This window comes from Balaenoptera acutorostrata, chromosome 21 (assembly GCF_949987535.1).
Source record: "Balaenoptera acutorostrata chromosome 21, mBalAcu1.1, whole genome shotgun sequence".
Taxonomy (NCBI): Eukaryota; Metazoa; Chordata; class Mammalia; order Artiodactyla; family Balaenopteridae; genus Balaenoptera; species Balaenoptera acutorostrata.
Genome location: NC_080084.1, coordinates 13,288,965 through 13,304,564, shown reverse-complemented (window position 1 = coordinate 13,304,564; position 15,600 = coordinate 13,288,965). Strand labels below are relative to the sequence as shown.

General features: G+C 42.9%; 1 protein-coding gene across 1 annotated transcript in view; it reads right to left on the bottom strand.

Moving 5' to 3' along the window:
* Positions 1–15,600, bottom strand: part of FUT10 (fucosyltransferase 10) — a 262,433-nt gene that overhangs the window by 115,074 nt on the left and 131,759 nt on the right. The window contains exon 7 of the transcript XR_449982.2: positions 986–1,206. The gene's annotated coding sequence lies outside the window, so the exon portion shown is untranslated. The remainder of the gene's footprint in view (positions 1–985; positions 1,207–15,600) is intronic.

Below are 15,600 nucleotides of genomic sequence, written 5' to 3'. Positions count from 1 at the left end.
CGCTGCTCCTGAGGCTGCTGAGAGAGATTTCCCTTTCTCTTCTTTGTTCGAACAGCTCCTGGGTTTCAGTTTTGGTTTTGGCCCCACCTCTGCATGTAGGTTGCCCTCAGGCTACTGTTCCTGCCCAGACAGGACAGGGTTAAAGCAGCGGCTGACGAGGGGGCTCTTGCTCACTCAGGCCGGCGGGAGGGAGAGGTACGGTAGTTATAATTGGAATGAGGGGCGAGCCTGCGGGCGGCAGAGGCCTGCATGACGTTGCAATAGCCTGAGGCGCGCCGTGTGTTCTCCTGCAGAAGTTGTCCCTGGATCATGGGACCCTGGCAGTGGCGGGCTGCACAGGCTCCTGGTGGGGGGGCGGGGTGTGGATAGTGACCTGTGCTTGCACAGGATTCTTGGTGGCTGCAGCAGCAGCATTAGTGGTTCATGCCCATCTCTGGGCTCCAAGCTGATAGCCGTGACTCGAGCCCCTCTCTGGAGCTCAGTTAGGCAGTGCTCTGAATCCCCTCTCCTCTTGCACACCGAAACAATGGTCTCTTGCCTCTTAAGCATGTCCAGAGTTATTCCCGGACTCCCTCCCAGCTAGCTGTGGCGCACTAGCTCCCTTCAGATTGTGTTCATGCAGCCAACCCCAGTCCTCTCCCTGGGATCTGACTTCTGAAGCCCGAGCCTCAGCTCCCAACCCCTGCCCACCCCAGAGGGTGAGCAGACAAGCCTCTCAGGCTGGTGAGTGCTGGTCGACAACGATCCTCTGTGTGGGAATCTCTCTGCTTTGCCCTCTGCACCCCTGTTGCTGTGCTCTCCTCCATGGTTCTGAAGCTTCCTCCCTGCCCAACCCCAGTCTCTGCCAGTGAAGGGGCTTCCTAGTGTGTGGAAACTTTTCCTCCTTCACAGTTCCCTCCCAGCGGTGCAGGTCCCATCCCTATTCTTTTGTCTCTGTTTTTTCTTTTTCCTTTTGCCCTACCCAGGTATGTGGGGCTTTTCTTACCTTTTGGGAAGTCTGAGGTCTTCTGCCAGCGTTCATTAGGTGTTCTGTAGGAGTTGTTCCACGTGTAGATGTATTTCTGATGTATTTGTGGGGAGGAAGGTGATCTCCACATCTTACTCCTCCGCCATCTTGAAGGTCCCCTTATGTATTACTTTCTTAGGTCAGGGAGGAAGCCAACTGGAAGATAACTCCATGCTGTTGGTTAGCTGACAGTCTCCATGCTTTTGATTTAAAACAGAAAGATAGCAAAGATGAAGCCCAACCCTGTAGAGATTGGTTTGTATTTTTCCTCTAGAAGAAAGAATAGCAGATGCTTTCCTAAGTAGTTTAGAGCAGGGTGTGCATGCACCCCCCTCCACAGGTTGTGAGCCAGGCTGCCAGACCTGGGTGAAGGGTCTAAAAGCCCAGAAGGTTGTTCTACCCAGATCGTGGTCTCAGCACAAGATTATAGGAGCAGGGGTGATGAAACTAAAGAAATTGCTGTCCATAGCATCCATTTTCATTACTTTTAACAAAAAGCTTTTAAAAATCTAGAAGACTAAGGCATGAGATATGTTAGGATGCATTCAGCCCCAGAAATATACTAAAGCCTATACATTATACAGAAGCCTGCTTATACAATTTTACTAAGTCCAGAAAGTAAATGAAACTTGATCATCACTCCTGTTTTCTCTAGAGAGAATTAGACTGGGTTTTTCTGATAACATCCACCCTTCTGATATTACTTTATATCTTTTTTTTTTTTAATGAGGATCTTGAATCAGATGCGTATGTTTTTGATTGATTGATTGATTGATTGATTTTGGCTGTGTTGGGTCTTCGTTTCTGTGCGAGGGCTTTCTCCAGTTGTGGCAAGCGGGGGCCACTCTTCATCGCGATGCGCGGGCCTCTCACCGTCGCGGCCTCTCTCGTTGCGGAGCACAGGCTCCAGACGCGCAGGCTCAGCAGTTGTGGCTCACGGGCCCAGCCGCTCCGCGGCATGTGGGATCTTCCCAGGCCAGGGCTCGAACCCGTGTCCCCTGCATTAGCAGGCAGATTCTCAACCACTGCGCCACCAGGGAAGCCCTACTTTATATCTTATATTCATAGTCAAGCTCTCTGGAAATTGTGATGGAGAGGTTCTGGTTTATCAGGTTTACCGCCCAGAGAGGTAGATGGTGAGCAAACAGCCTATCCTCATCATGCTGTCATCAGCATTTTTCACCCGGGATCTCTTTTCTTTTTAATTTTTTTTCCTCTCTTATTTAGAGGCTATGAAGGTTCCAAACTTGGAAATAAAGTTTAATATGACAGACCTGCAGGTAGAACATTTGGAGAGCTTTTTCATTTCACATGTGATCAGTTAGGGAGCTGTTCATCTACTTCTATAATCCACCAGGCTGCAGCCAGGATGCTTCCTTCTCAGAATGACATCTTTTCAGGTCTTCAAATTCTAATATGGCCATGTGCCATTGTCTCCTCTCTCTCTCGTCCTCTCTCTCCCTCTCTCTCTCTAAGAGCTAGTTAAGCATTCACTAGAAGTGTAATAAAGGAGATGAATACCAGCCCATTTTAATCACTGATGCCCAGCTCTGGCTCAGCTTTTGAAAAACCACCTCCTTCCTTCTCCTTTGCCAACAGCCCCACCCGACCAGCATTTGACTCATTTCAAACAAATAGATGGCAAATTTCATTCCATTAAAAAAAGTAAAAAAGGAAACAGTCACTTATTGTCCTTAAAGCTTCTGGCTTTGCTGCCTGTGAAATCCCATCACTGTCTAGAATCCATTTGCTTTCCCATGTTCCTAGATTATTCCAAATCTTCTCTTATCTACTGAAATCCACAACTCTGCCACCATCCTTACTCCCAGCTGATGACATTACTTCCTACTTCACTCAGAAGTGACATTCCACAGACTCTCACAGCATATCTCCTGCCTTCCCACCTGTTAGTGGATCAACTTGTAAGTTCCTGTCTAAAGCCACACCCTCCACATGGGTACCAGGTCCCATGTCCCCCATCTGCTCCAGAACTTCACTCCTGAATTCTCCTTTCTCTTCAATGTCATCTATTTTTAGTCTCTACTGGATTATTCCCATCAGCATACTAACATGCAAGTCCTTCTCTCATCTTGGAAAAGAAAAGGAAAAGGAAGGCTGACTCCACTTACCCCACCAACTTATACCTAATTCCTTTGCTCCCCTTAGTAGCAAATCTCCTTGAAAGAGTTACCTATACTTTCTGTCTCTCATTCCTCTCTTATTATCTCTTAAACCCACTCGAGTCAGCTCTGTATGAGATGCTGAAGCAGTTCTCAACTCAATACCAAGAGGTAGGGTAATGGGGTGAAAGAATGTAAGCTCTGGAGCCGGCCTGGCTGAGTTTGAATCCCCACTATGCCACAGTCCAATCGTGTGAATTTAGAGAAGTTACTTAATTCCTCTGTTCTTTGGTTTCTTTATTTGTAAAAAGGGAACTATATTAGTATGTACCCCTAAATTTGTTGTGAAGATTAAAATTAGAAGTTGCATGTAACCTGCTTAGAACAGTGTCTGGAACACACTGCATCCTCAATAAGTGCCGGTTACTATTATAATCTAGAGCAGTGCTATCCAAAAGAAACATAATGAGAGCTACATATATCATTTAAAATTTTTAGTTGTCATGCTTAAAAATGATAAATGGGAATCGGTGAAGTTAATTTTAATAATTTCTTTTATCCCAATACCCAAAATATCATTTCAACATATAATCTATATAAAAATCATTAACAAGATATTTTAAGTTCTTGTTTTTGCATCAAGTCATCCAATCCAGTGAGTATTTCACACTGACAGTATATCTCAAATCCAGACTATGCATATTATTAAGTGCTTAGGAACCACATGTAACCAGTTGATACAACAGAAGAAACCCATGGGGAAGTGCCCCCTCTTTGGCTTGCTAGAACCTAAATTCTAGGTTATAATGCCTTCTCATAATACATGTCATTTACCTTAAAGCTAAGGTAGAAGTCCCAAGATTCAGTCCACCATCAGTGTCAGAACCAGAAAATTAATGGGGACTTTAGTTTATAAGATCCTACACCTAATCTCCCCAAGTGGACCAGGTTAATCCATCCTTTTACTAAGACATCATCCATTTCCTCTTTGAATGGGCACATTGATGCTGGCATTCTGCCATCTGCCATTTTTCCAAAACATTTCTTTCCTTTCATTTGATTCATGTTCTAATTCATGTATTGATTTGTACTTTCTGTCTCTTTCTCTTGCTTTTCTCATCATCATCATTTTCTGGAAATGAGACATGGAATCAGATGACAGCTGGGTAAGGGAGAGGTCGGAAGGAGAGCTAAAGGGATGATTTCCATGATACCAAAGTCAGGAGCTAGATGAAACATCAGTATTGGAAGTATTGCGAGTGGATGTGTGGGGTGCCAGAGGGTGAGAGGAAGGATGTAAAAGCCTCCCATTTCTCTCCATCTTCACTGACACTGTCTCATCAGGTCACCCCACATACACACTGGACCAGAACAATAGCTGCCTGACCAGAGAGTTGGAAACACCAGGGTTAAATTTCTCTCTCTTTTGTTTAGCTCAGCAATGGAAGTCCTAACCGCTGGAGGCAATGGAATTCCCCATTTCTCATTTCTTAGGGATCACTGTCCTTCATTACCTGATGTCCAATGCCTTAAAAACCATTGTTTCATATATATTTTCTGGGTGGTGGTGGTTGTTGTTTCTGGTAGGAGGATACATTTTGTTCCTGTTACTCCATCTTGGCTCAAGGCAGAAGTCTGGGACGGTAGAAGTGTAATCTTAGTGAATTTGAAGGTTTCCTCTTGCTCTAGGATTTTATCCAGGATCAGGACACCTCCTATAGTGCAGAGACATGGGCTGATGTGCACCTATCGGGTCCTCAACCACTGGTCCATGCAGGTGCTGCTGAGACAGCCTTTGTCTCCGTGACCCTTCAGCTCTGGCAGCTCGTTACTGCTTCTGGGCTGTGTTGGACGTCTAGGAGCTTTTGTGAGTCTCTTTAGCCCCATTACCCCCTAGACGCAGTACCATGCAGCCATGCTCTATCTTTCTGTGATCTGTTCGTCTCTCCAGGCCTTTGTTGGAGAGGATGTGCAGGTTTCTCTCCCAGGATCATACTGATTTCTTCGCTCTTATTCCGCCCCCCCCCCCATCCACTTACACCCTCTTTGGCCTTGGAGGAATTGTTTTCTTATCTTGGATGGGAGTGGATTTTGGAGACTCGTCTATAAGTGAATCCTTAAATTCCCCCAAGGGCTGGGGCTTTGGGAACACAGAACACAGCCTCTCAAGGCTTTCATGCTTTCTGCCTGTCACATCCTTCCCCGTAGGCCACATAGAGAAAGCTGATTATTTGCCTGAAGAGAGGAGGTAGGAAAAGAGAAAATACCATAATAAAAAATTATGCCAAAGTGGTAAGAAATACTCTTTATTTTGCTGGGACATTTACCTTTTGAACTTACTCCATTTATAGCTATTTAAAAAGTAGCAAAGTAATTTTTAGAGAGAGTGCACTGAGCAGAGGCTTAACTTAAAAATTCTTTTTAGTACCACTATATTTGTATGGCAAGTGTAAGCTAGATTGAGGATATATAATTACTTGGCTGTGTTCCACAGTAATGTTCAACATGGCATACAAAGCTGTTATTTTTAGCATCCTGAATAAAGATGTTTTCCCTTCTTAGACTCCAGTCTTCCCTTCCACATCCACCCAAGTTAACCTTGATACATTATTGATGTATCCTCAATATTGTTTCTATACATAATTTTTAACCAATAAAAATTTTTAAAAGATTTAAGATGCATAATTTCATCACTGAATTCTGATGTATTCAGCATAGTCTGGCTTCCAGCCTATGTAATCCTTCTTTCCTATATGGCTATGGCCACAGGACCCCAAAACAGCCACATGCTGGTCTCTAGGATGAATTCTGGCCTCAAAATAGGTGAAATTATGATTTTTGTGCCCACATTGTGAGATGAATTTCCAAGTGGCTTCTAGGTTGCCCCTAGCCTTTGTTTTTTTGATATTGAGCTATATAAGCTCAATATCAAAATCTGTATACTTTGGAAATTAATCCCTTGTTGGTCCCATCATTTGCAAATGTAATGCTCTTGAAAAAATGAGTTATTATAATTGTTGTTTTTGTTATGTCCCTAAGAGGCAAATATTTAGTGACTGAATACGAGGGTGGTAATATCTCTTCATTACCTCCCTGTTAGAATATCCATGTGATGCCTTATTCTATGATTCAGTGGTTTCTCCTTTAAGCAGATTCCTTGTTATCCTTAAAGACACAATTCTCTCTGAACAATGTCTGTTTGGTCTTCGAGGTGCCCTGTTTTGGGGATTGAGTCCTGCTACTGGAAATTTTCTCCACAGCCAGTGAAACATCACACCAGAGTCAGACTATAGCCTGCTGAACCATCTGGCAGGAGGTATTCCAACAGCGGTGCTCCTCCTGGGCAAGGAGGATATCCAGGTGCCACCTCTTTAGCATATGCTCCACATTTTCAGAAGGGTTCATGCTGAAAGTTAAAGGAAATGATAAAGTAAGCTAGTTCAGAGAAGGAATATATAAGCCAGGGAACGGTCTCATATATCCAGCTCTTCTGGGTTGAGAATTTAATATGTACCAGGCACTGTATTGGGTGTTGGGTGTACAGAGATGAAATAGATGTGAATGAAATAGACATGGTGCCTACACTTTGTGGAGCTCACTCTTGGGTGGGTGTGGGGAACGGGGGCAGGTGAGCTCATAAGTAGGTAAACAAATGCATAAATCCATAATTATAAAATGAGAACGTCCAACAAAAGGAAACAAACAGCCAGCGATCATAAAGAGCAACGAGTAAGGATCAGAGAAGGCCTGCTTTAATCAGTAATATTTAAGATGCAACTTCAAGGATAAGACAGATATTAAAATTCATTCCCAACAGAGAAAATGACAGAACAATGGCTCTAAGGCAGTGATAATCGCAGCAATGGGTTCAATCCCGGGTCGGGGAACTAAGATCCTGCATGTTGTATGGCGTGGCCAAATAAATAAATAAAAGAAGTGAGAAACATTAAGAGATGAGCCCTATGGTTGTCCCAGCTGACTGCCTTGAGAGCGCTTCCAGGCTGCAGCTTGAGGAGGGGGGGACCCAGGAGAAGCCCAGTCAATTCCCTGAGTTGAAGAGACAAATCTGAGTGACTGGAGTGACCAAGACAGCTAGAGTTTGTCAATCTACAATTTAAATCTAGCAGAAATATCTTTCACAAAATGAAGGTGAAAGAAAGACTTTTTCTGACTTATAAAAGCTGAAAAAGTGTATCACCAAAGGGAAATGATACCAGATGGAAACAAGGATCTACAGCAAGTGAGGAAGAGCACAGGAAATGGTAAGCACTTGAGTAAATATGTAAGTCTTTTCTCTTCTTAATTAATCTCTTTAAAATATACTTGACTATTCAAACGAAAATAATAGCAATGTATTTTGGGGTTCATAGCATCTGCGTAAGTAAAATGCATGGCAACAATAGCATAAAGGCTAGGAAAAGAGAAAAGAAAGGTTCTTATACCATAGGTGAAGTCGTGGTATAATATCGCTTGAACATAGACTGTGAAAAGATAAAGATGCAAACTATAAAGCTTAAATAAATGACTAAATAACAAAACAAAACAAAACAAAGTTATAGTTGATAAGCCAACAAAGGAGACAAATGGAATCGTAAGGATTACCCAATGCAAAATAAGTCAGGAAAGAGAGGGCTGAGTTCCACCAGGAGACCTGGGTTCCAGCCCCAGCTCTGTCTCTGGCTAATGGTAGGAACTTAGTTTCTCTCTGGATGCCAGTTTTCCTCTCTCTAGAGTGAGGTGTTTGGACTAGAGTCTAGTCTAGTCACTAGGTGATCTACAAGGCTCCATCGAGCCCTAACATTCTAGAGCATATGATCTTTTTGTCAGAATGTCACCTGAGATCTTAGAGATGAGGGCTGGTTGAAGAGCCAAGTGAAACTCTAGCAGAACTTCCTTCTGGAAGGATGACTGGACTGGGAGTCAGGAGACCTGAACTCAGTTCTACTCTTCTGTTGCCCATTCAACACCTGCAGACCTCTAGATTTCAGAATCCTCCTCGGTGAAGTGAGGTGATTGATGAATTCTCAGGTCCTGTCTCCTCCAACATTTCAATTTCTGATTCTAAGTATCATCCTCTATTGTGCCCGGGCTCTTAGTCAGTACCCAGGAGAAATAAATTAAAATATGTCTCATGAACTCTGATTACAGTTTGAAATTAGACAGTAAGTCCCCTACACATGAACCTTCAAGTTGCGAACTTTCAAAGATGCGAATGGGCGTTCGCATGTCCAATCACGCAAGTTAGTTCACGTGTCTGGCGTACACTGTCACACGCGTGCATCCTCTACAAGTGGTTATGCTTTTGTGTACTTTACTGTACAGTACTGTACAGAGTACAGTAGTACAGTATCTTTATTTCAAGCCCAGGATGTCCGGAAGCAAGGGTAAAAGCAGCAGTGATGTAGCTGGTACTGCTAAGAAGCACCAGGAATTGGAGGCTCAGAGAAAGGACGAAGAGAAACAAGAGGAAGAAGAAGTAACTGAAGAACGGAAGAGATGCACGATGCAGGAAATGGCAAGGGGATTTTCTTTATTTGAGGAGGCACTGTTAGATTTTGAGGTACAGGAACCAAACGTAGAATGGTACACAAAGGTTGCAGCAGCCATTCAGAATACAGTCCAGTGTTACCATGTCATCTATGATGAGAAAAAAAGAGCTACTACCCTGACATCGCTGGATTGTTTTTTCAAGAGGGTAGATAGGCTTAAATCCAGCAAGGAACCAGAACCTGTGCCATCAATGTCAAGCATGAGTGAAATTGCAGCTTGCCCTCCATTTCCTATTGCTGAGATCCTTCAGCTCTACCATCTCCCACCTCCTCTCCCTCCTCCAGTCAGTAACTCTGCTTGCCTGTCCACTTGATGCCAGCCCCTGTATACCAGCTGTTGTACTGTAGTACTGTAGTTTTCAAGGTACTGTAAGATTAAAGATGTTTTCTTTATTTTTTCTGTTTGTTTTTTGTGTATTATTTGTGTGAAAAGTATTATAAACCTATTACAATACATATAGCCGACTGTGTTAGTTGGGTACCTAGGCTATCTTTGTTGGACTTAACGAACACGCTCTCAGAACAGAACTCATTTGTACGGAGGGGATTTACTGTATTATCCTTTAGGTGATTATGGATAAAAAAAAATTTTTCAGCCAAGTCCTGGTTACAAATAAAGCCAACCAGCTACCTGGCAGAGGAAAACTGAAGTACATGGTCATCCAAGGCAATGCTTCCTTCTTTAAGTCACCATGGTTTCAAGCAATTCTACTATTGAGGGAAGTCTTCAAGACCCAGTTCTCCTGCTTAGTTACCAATCCCCACTCTGCATATGATTTATCCTTTTATCTTTAATGCCTTTTCTATGCCTGAATGGATTAAAAATAAGAAGGGATGGGAGGGGTTTATTCCAAAACTATAATTCTGTGACCACTTGAGAAATACTGCTTTCATGTGGATCTGTTGACTGGGTTCATGACTTGAACTGAGTTCTATTTCTGACAAATAGAACCATAGAATTCTAGAGTTTGATGGCCCCTAATAGATCCCTGATGTATTGCTAACATGTAGAGAAAAAAAAATCACAATATGCAGCATTGTTTGGGTCCCTGTAGAAGACTGGTCATGTGGCCAATCACAAGATACCTGTTAGGGGTTGAATTGTGTCCCCCCTGAAAAGAGATTGATATCTAACCCCCAGAACCGGTGAATGTGACTGTATTTGGAAATAGGGTCTCTGCAGATGACCAAGTAAAGATGAGGTCATTAGGCTGAACCCAAATCCAATGTAATTGATGTCCTTATAAAAAGAGGAAATTTGGACAGACATGCACCCAGGGAGAGCACCACGTGAAGATGAAGGCAGAGATTAGGGTGACGTATTACAAGCCAAAGAACAGCAAAGATTTCCAGCAAAGTTTGCAGGAGCAGAGAGAGAGGCATGGGACAGATTCTCCTGTTCCATGAGGAAATCAATCCTGCAACATCTTGATCTTAAGCTTCTAGCCTCCAGAACTGTGGAACAATAAATTTTTGTTATTTAAGCCACCCAGTTTAGGGTACTTTGTTACTGCAGTCCTAGCAAACTCATGGAATAGCCAAATGTTTTAAGAAAGCATTTTGGTAAAAGAAGACATAGGATGAAATCTGGAAGAACAACAACAAAATCTGAAGCAAGAATAAAAAGCAAGAAAACACTGGAGGAAACACAAAGAATAAAGATTTGAAAAAGAATAAACAAATACATAAATAAAAGCAGCCTCCCCCCAACCCCCGTCATTTCTTTCTTTGTTACAATAATCAAGGCTGTTGAGATTTTACTGAGTTTGAAGGTAACTGAAAAGGATTACTATAAGAGAAGGGGGAGGTTTTAAACTGTGTGCTCTACAGAAAAAGCTCCCCAAAGACAAGCATGTGAGATGTGGTCCCCTTGAAAACACAACTTAGTTCCTAGCCTTGCTTTCCTGTCCACAGATGTGCTCTTTCACCAAATGTCTCCTGTTTCAAAACACAATTAAAATCTCCTATGACAACCCACAGTAAAAACAGAACATTTTTAAGCAGAGCGGGGTCACAACGCTCTATTCTTCTGTGGCTCTCAGGCTGTGCAGAACTTAAGAAAAGCAAAAGAGATGATGCCTGTATCAGCTGCTTTAGCATGCAAGAAGTGGAAACTCAGCCCAAACCCAATGCAACATTTATTTTTATAACTCATTTTTTCATAATACAGAATGCCCTGATAGAAGGTTTGGTCAGTTCAATTACTCAACCATGTCATCGGAGACTCAAGCTCTTCCCCTTCCCCTGCTCTGCTGAACAAAGCACCAGCTTTATCTTAGGGCTGCTTCCCTCATAATTAGCATCTGTGACAGCGACGGATCCTTGTTCATATCCGGTGGGAGAGGGACCCTGGCTTTTCTATGCAGAAACCTCTAACAAGCCTATTCTCTTCCTTGCCTTATATGCTATTATATATAGCCTCAGCGCCATCAGAGTAGCTGTGAAGACATGTGTGCCAATTGAAAGTTATCTGCATATTCTCATTTTCTGGACAAACTTCCATTTTTCTCCATGATCTTTTAGACATCTTTGTAACTTTGATCTTTAAAAGTCAATAATTCACAGAGGTCACAATCTTATGCACAGAGCATTTTTAGCCACATTTTCGAGGTACCTGGCAAGTAATAGAAACTGAGTAGGTATTTGTTGTATGAATGAAGAATAAATAAATCATATCGGTCCAGATTGGCTTGAGCCAATCGCTGGCAAGGGAGAGGGAAACATCATCAGTTTCTCATCTAAGGGGAAGCAACCATAATATTAACTACAATCTCATTATAGAGAAATCTGCCCCTTGAGAGCCTTACCTTGGCTATGCAATGACCCCAGCAAAGACTTTGAAATGAAATTGTTTTTGTTTTCTTTAGGTTTTACTTTTCCTACAACGTCAAAGTTTGGGAGGGTGAACTCTCCTGCAATTTTTGAATATGGAGGGGAGATAACAGGAGGGTCCCTTTCCTGCTACACACACACAATCCCCAAAAGTCCGGGTGGTGGGAGGCAGGGTCTGACCTTCCAAGAGAAACTGATCCATCCAGGGCTCAGATGCCCAGTCGGGTGTTTCTGATATATTCTTGTAGTGAATATAATTGTTTCTCCCCCCCAAAACATGTTCATGTCCTAACTCCCAGAACCTGTGAATGTGACTTGATTTGGAAGTGAGGTCTTTGCAGATATAATCATGTAAACAGTAGGGCGTATGGATTAGGTGGGGCCCTGATCCAATATCTGGTGTCCTTGTTAGAAGTGGGAAGTTTTAACACAGAAGACAAACAAGGAGAATGCCATGTGACAACAGAGGCAGAGACTTGAGTGATCCGTCTACAAGCCAAGGAACACCAAGGATTGCCGGCAACCACGAGAAGCTAGGAAGAGAAAGGATTTTCCCCTAGAGCACTGAGAAAGGGCACGACCCTCACCCTCATCCACGTCACCTGCCTCTCTCTACCGTTAACCTTCAGCTGTGACACGTTAGTTCTACTAACGGCTTCATGGGTTTTTCTATTCCAATAAAGTTTTTCAAAAATCTCTCCTGGCGCCAAAGACCACCCAAACTAAGGAAGCTCATGACAGCTCCTTTTCCACCCTGATTGTTAGCTCCTCCGCAACGGAAAACCTTTATGTTTCATTTTAGACTTCATTTTGTTCAGTTTGCGGCAACAGCTCAGAGCCATACCTTACATCAAATCCTCAGAAAGCGATTTCTATCCTTTCTCTTCATCTCCCTGAAGCTTCATAAAATTACTGGTCTAGAGATGATCATCTGATACGACCTCCACCTGACGAGACATTCACACTCTCCCATGGTCACAGTCATCTGTGCTTCTAGCATCCAGGCAGTGCAACACGTGTGCCACCCTGTCTCCTCCATATCCCACTACTTCTGCTGCTGGTGTCTCTTCATTCATTCATTCATCCACTAATATCTGCTGTTAATTAATATCTACTGAGAACCTACTCTGTGTCAGGTACAATTCTAGGCTCTGGGAATACAGTGGGAGGAAAAGGCACAATGAACGCCCTTGTGAGTGTAATTTCTAATAGGTGAAGATCATAAATAAATAAAGGAATAAAGCATGCCCGGCGTTGATAAAGACTTTCGAGGAGATTTAAGTAGGGAGATGGGATAGAGAAAGGGGTCAGGTGGGAGTGCAATTTTAAAAGCGTAGTAAGGGAAAACCAACTTCTGGTTATAAGAGCAAAATGTAACTACCAAGAGTACTTGATTGTACGAACTTTGTGTGTTGCTCTGAATGGCAGTAGGTTTTTCCTTTTGATTTTCTAGGAAAGTGTCATCCCCCCCGGTGCCCAAGATCCATACCTTTTCTGTCACCTCTTTGGGAAAGCTGCTTTTCCAACCTTAGCCCCTCCCCAGTCATACTCTTCCCTTCTTTTGGGGGCTAATAGTTGCAAGTATTCTGGTGGCTCTGCCCCAGCCATACTCTCTCTGAATATGGTGCCTAGAACTGATACCCTATTCTGGGTGGGCTCTGACCAACCCAGAATAAAATGGGACCATCACCTCTGACATTCTTTATTCTGTGTACTTTATATCTGATGGTGCAAACACAACTGTGCCCACTTCTTTTAAATAACCATATTGCACAGTTGATTCATACGGAACCTAGAATCAGTAAGACTGTGCTTAGAAATTGTTATGTCTTCTAACTCTTCAGCCCCACTCCACTCTGTGGAGTCTCCTCCCTCTCGATTTATTGGCTTTGGGGAAAATTAAGCTAGTTAGGGCAGTAGCTGTGGCAGTCAGAACACACAGCATGTGATGACCTCTAGGTACCCTCTGCTGCTCATCTAACTCTGCCTACCTTATCCTAGAGATTTGATTAACACCATCACAATCTGCAAAGCTTTAAAGTGCTGAGTTATCTTCTGCCTATTTTTCCCCCTCTAATGTTTAAAAAGAAATCAATTGATGGCAGCTTATGTTTCTGTCCTTTGCCTCCCTTGCCAGAGCTGAATCCCACTGTTTCTGCATGAGAATGGGCTGTGTGCCTGCCCTGCCTGTGTGCCTGCCCTGCAGCCTCTCCAGCTGAGGGTGGGACCACAAAGAAAATCCATGTTCCCTTCTCACTGCAATGCTCCCCCTTGTGAAGATTAAGCCATGTGGTGTGGAGGCAAAACCTTTTTCACATCCAATCTTTTACTGGTTTTACTGGTGTTCTTTTTCACTCTTTACTTTCCAAAATCAACAGAGAAAAATCATCAAAAGAGGCACTAAGATACAGTTGATTATGGATGTCATGAGGTTGAAATCCAATTACTGGCTGTAGAATCTTGGATAAGCCACTCAACTGTTCTGTGACTCTTTCCCATCTGAAAAATGGACCTAATAATAGTAGCTGTGTCCAAGGCACATTGTAAGCATTAAATGAGGTCACATGTGGAAAGCACTGGGGCACATAGTGTAAGGGTTAGCGTCCATTTGGGGTTAAAATTAAATACATAAATTCATAGTTCACTCCCAATTATTTGGAAGCGATTATCCGCTCTGTGTTTTACCTGGGAGGGGAGAAACAGGTCCTGGAATCAGACAGACAAAAAAATAGTATCTGACCTCAATTGCATGACCTTGGGAACATTATTTATCCTAGGTAAGCCTCAACTTTCTCATCTGCCAAATGGCGATAATAACACCTCCTGCACAGAGGTGAGGGGGTGGATCCCGGTGACCCACATACAATGCCTGTGGGATTTATAGCTTCAAATGCACAAATGCACAAAACGCGCATCCTTGGTTGCAGAAGGTTGTTCTTTGAGGAAGAGAAATTAATCCCACAAAGAGACCCTAACTCCTGACTTGCCTTTTCTAACAAGGGCCCTTTCTTTTGTCCTGGCCATCCAGGTATCATTGTAACTAGGCACAAAGGCCTCAGTGCCCTATCTTTCCCTTCCAGCCCCTGTGAACTTCCCGAAGGCTTCTTTGCCAATAGCCCATCCATGATTCAGAAGCTTCTTCCAAATCTGGCATCCATGAAATAAACCCTTCCCAATAACTGTGAGCTTATTGGTTATCCTTTCTGATTTGTTCGTAGTCAGGGCTTTCTATGGACAAGACCGGGAAGAGCAGCCAGATGGTGGGCACATCAGGCACTGATACAGGGTTGGCAAGAGTGGGAAGCATGGTATCTCACAGGCAACTCACTCAGTCATGAAAACAGGTTGCCAAGTAGCCCATGTGACTGGTGTGTGCAGAATTCTTTGACTGCCTCAGAAAAAGAATAGCATTACACCAGTACAACATCATATTTCTGACTGCATCAAAATTTCTCTAGATGACTTGATGATAATAGTCTGAAGCTATACTTGCAAAATGACAGATCTGGGATTACCTTTGGGATCACTTCTTCCACATGTCTCATTTTACACACGAATAAACTTAGAAGTGAAGTGGCTTGTCCATGGTCACAAAGGTAAGAAATGACACATCTGGTCTAGTGCCCTGGTCTCAACTTTTGATCTACTATACTTTCCACTGCATCACACAATTTCATATCCCTGCTGAACTTTAAAACTAAATATCTCAACAACAGTGATACAGATATTTTGCTCATCTCTTGACTTTAGCCCTTTATGATACACTTAAAAGAATGTTTACAGAGCGCTCCTCTGTGTGTAAAACCAAGGGCAAAACGCTTCAACGAGCTAACCCGGAAGCTAGTCTTGCCCAAGAAATGCTTTCACTATATTGTCATCCTTGAATCCCTCAAAATGGATCTGTGCCCTTGTTCATCTAATTTTCCAAGTAAATATCATCAGTCACCTTGAAGCAGGTCATTTCCTGCTGATAAAAACAGTCTTTGTCAAGGCTGTAAGCAGTCAGGATTTACCACCTGGTCATTAATCCCTAGAAATGCTCTATACCCAAATTCTTAATTGCTTAAACAAATGGTTTCCACGGGTGATTAAA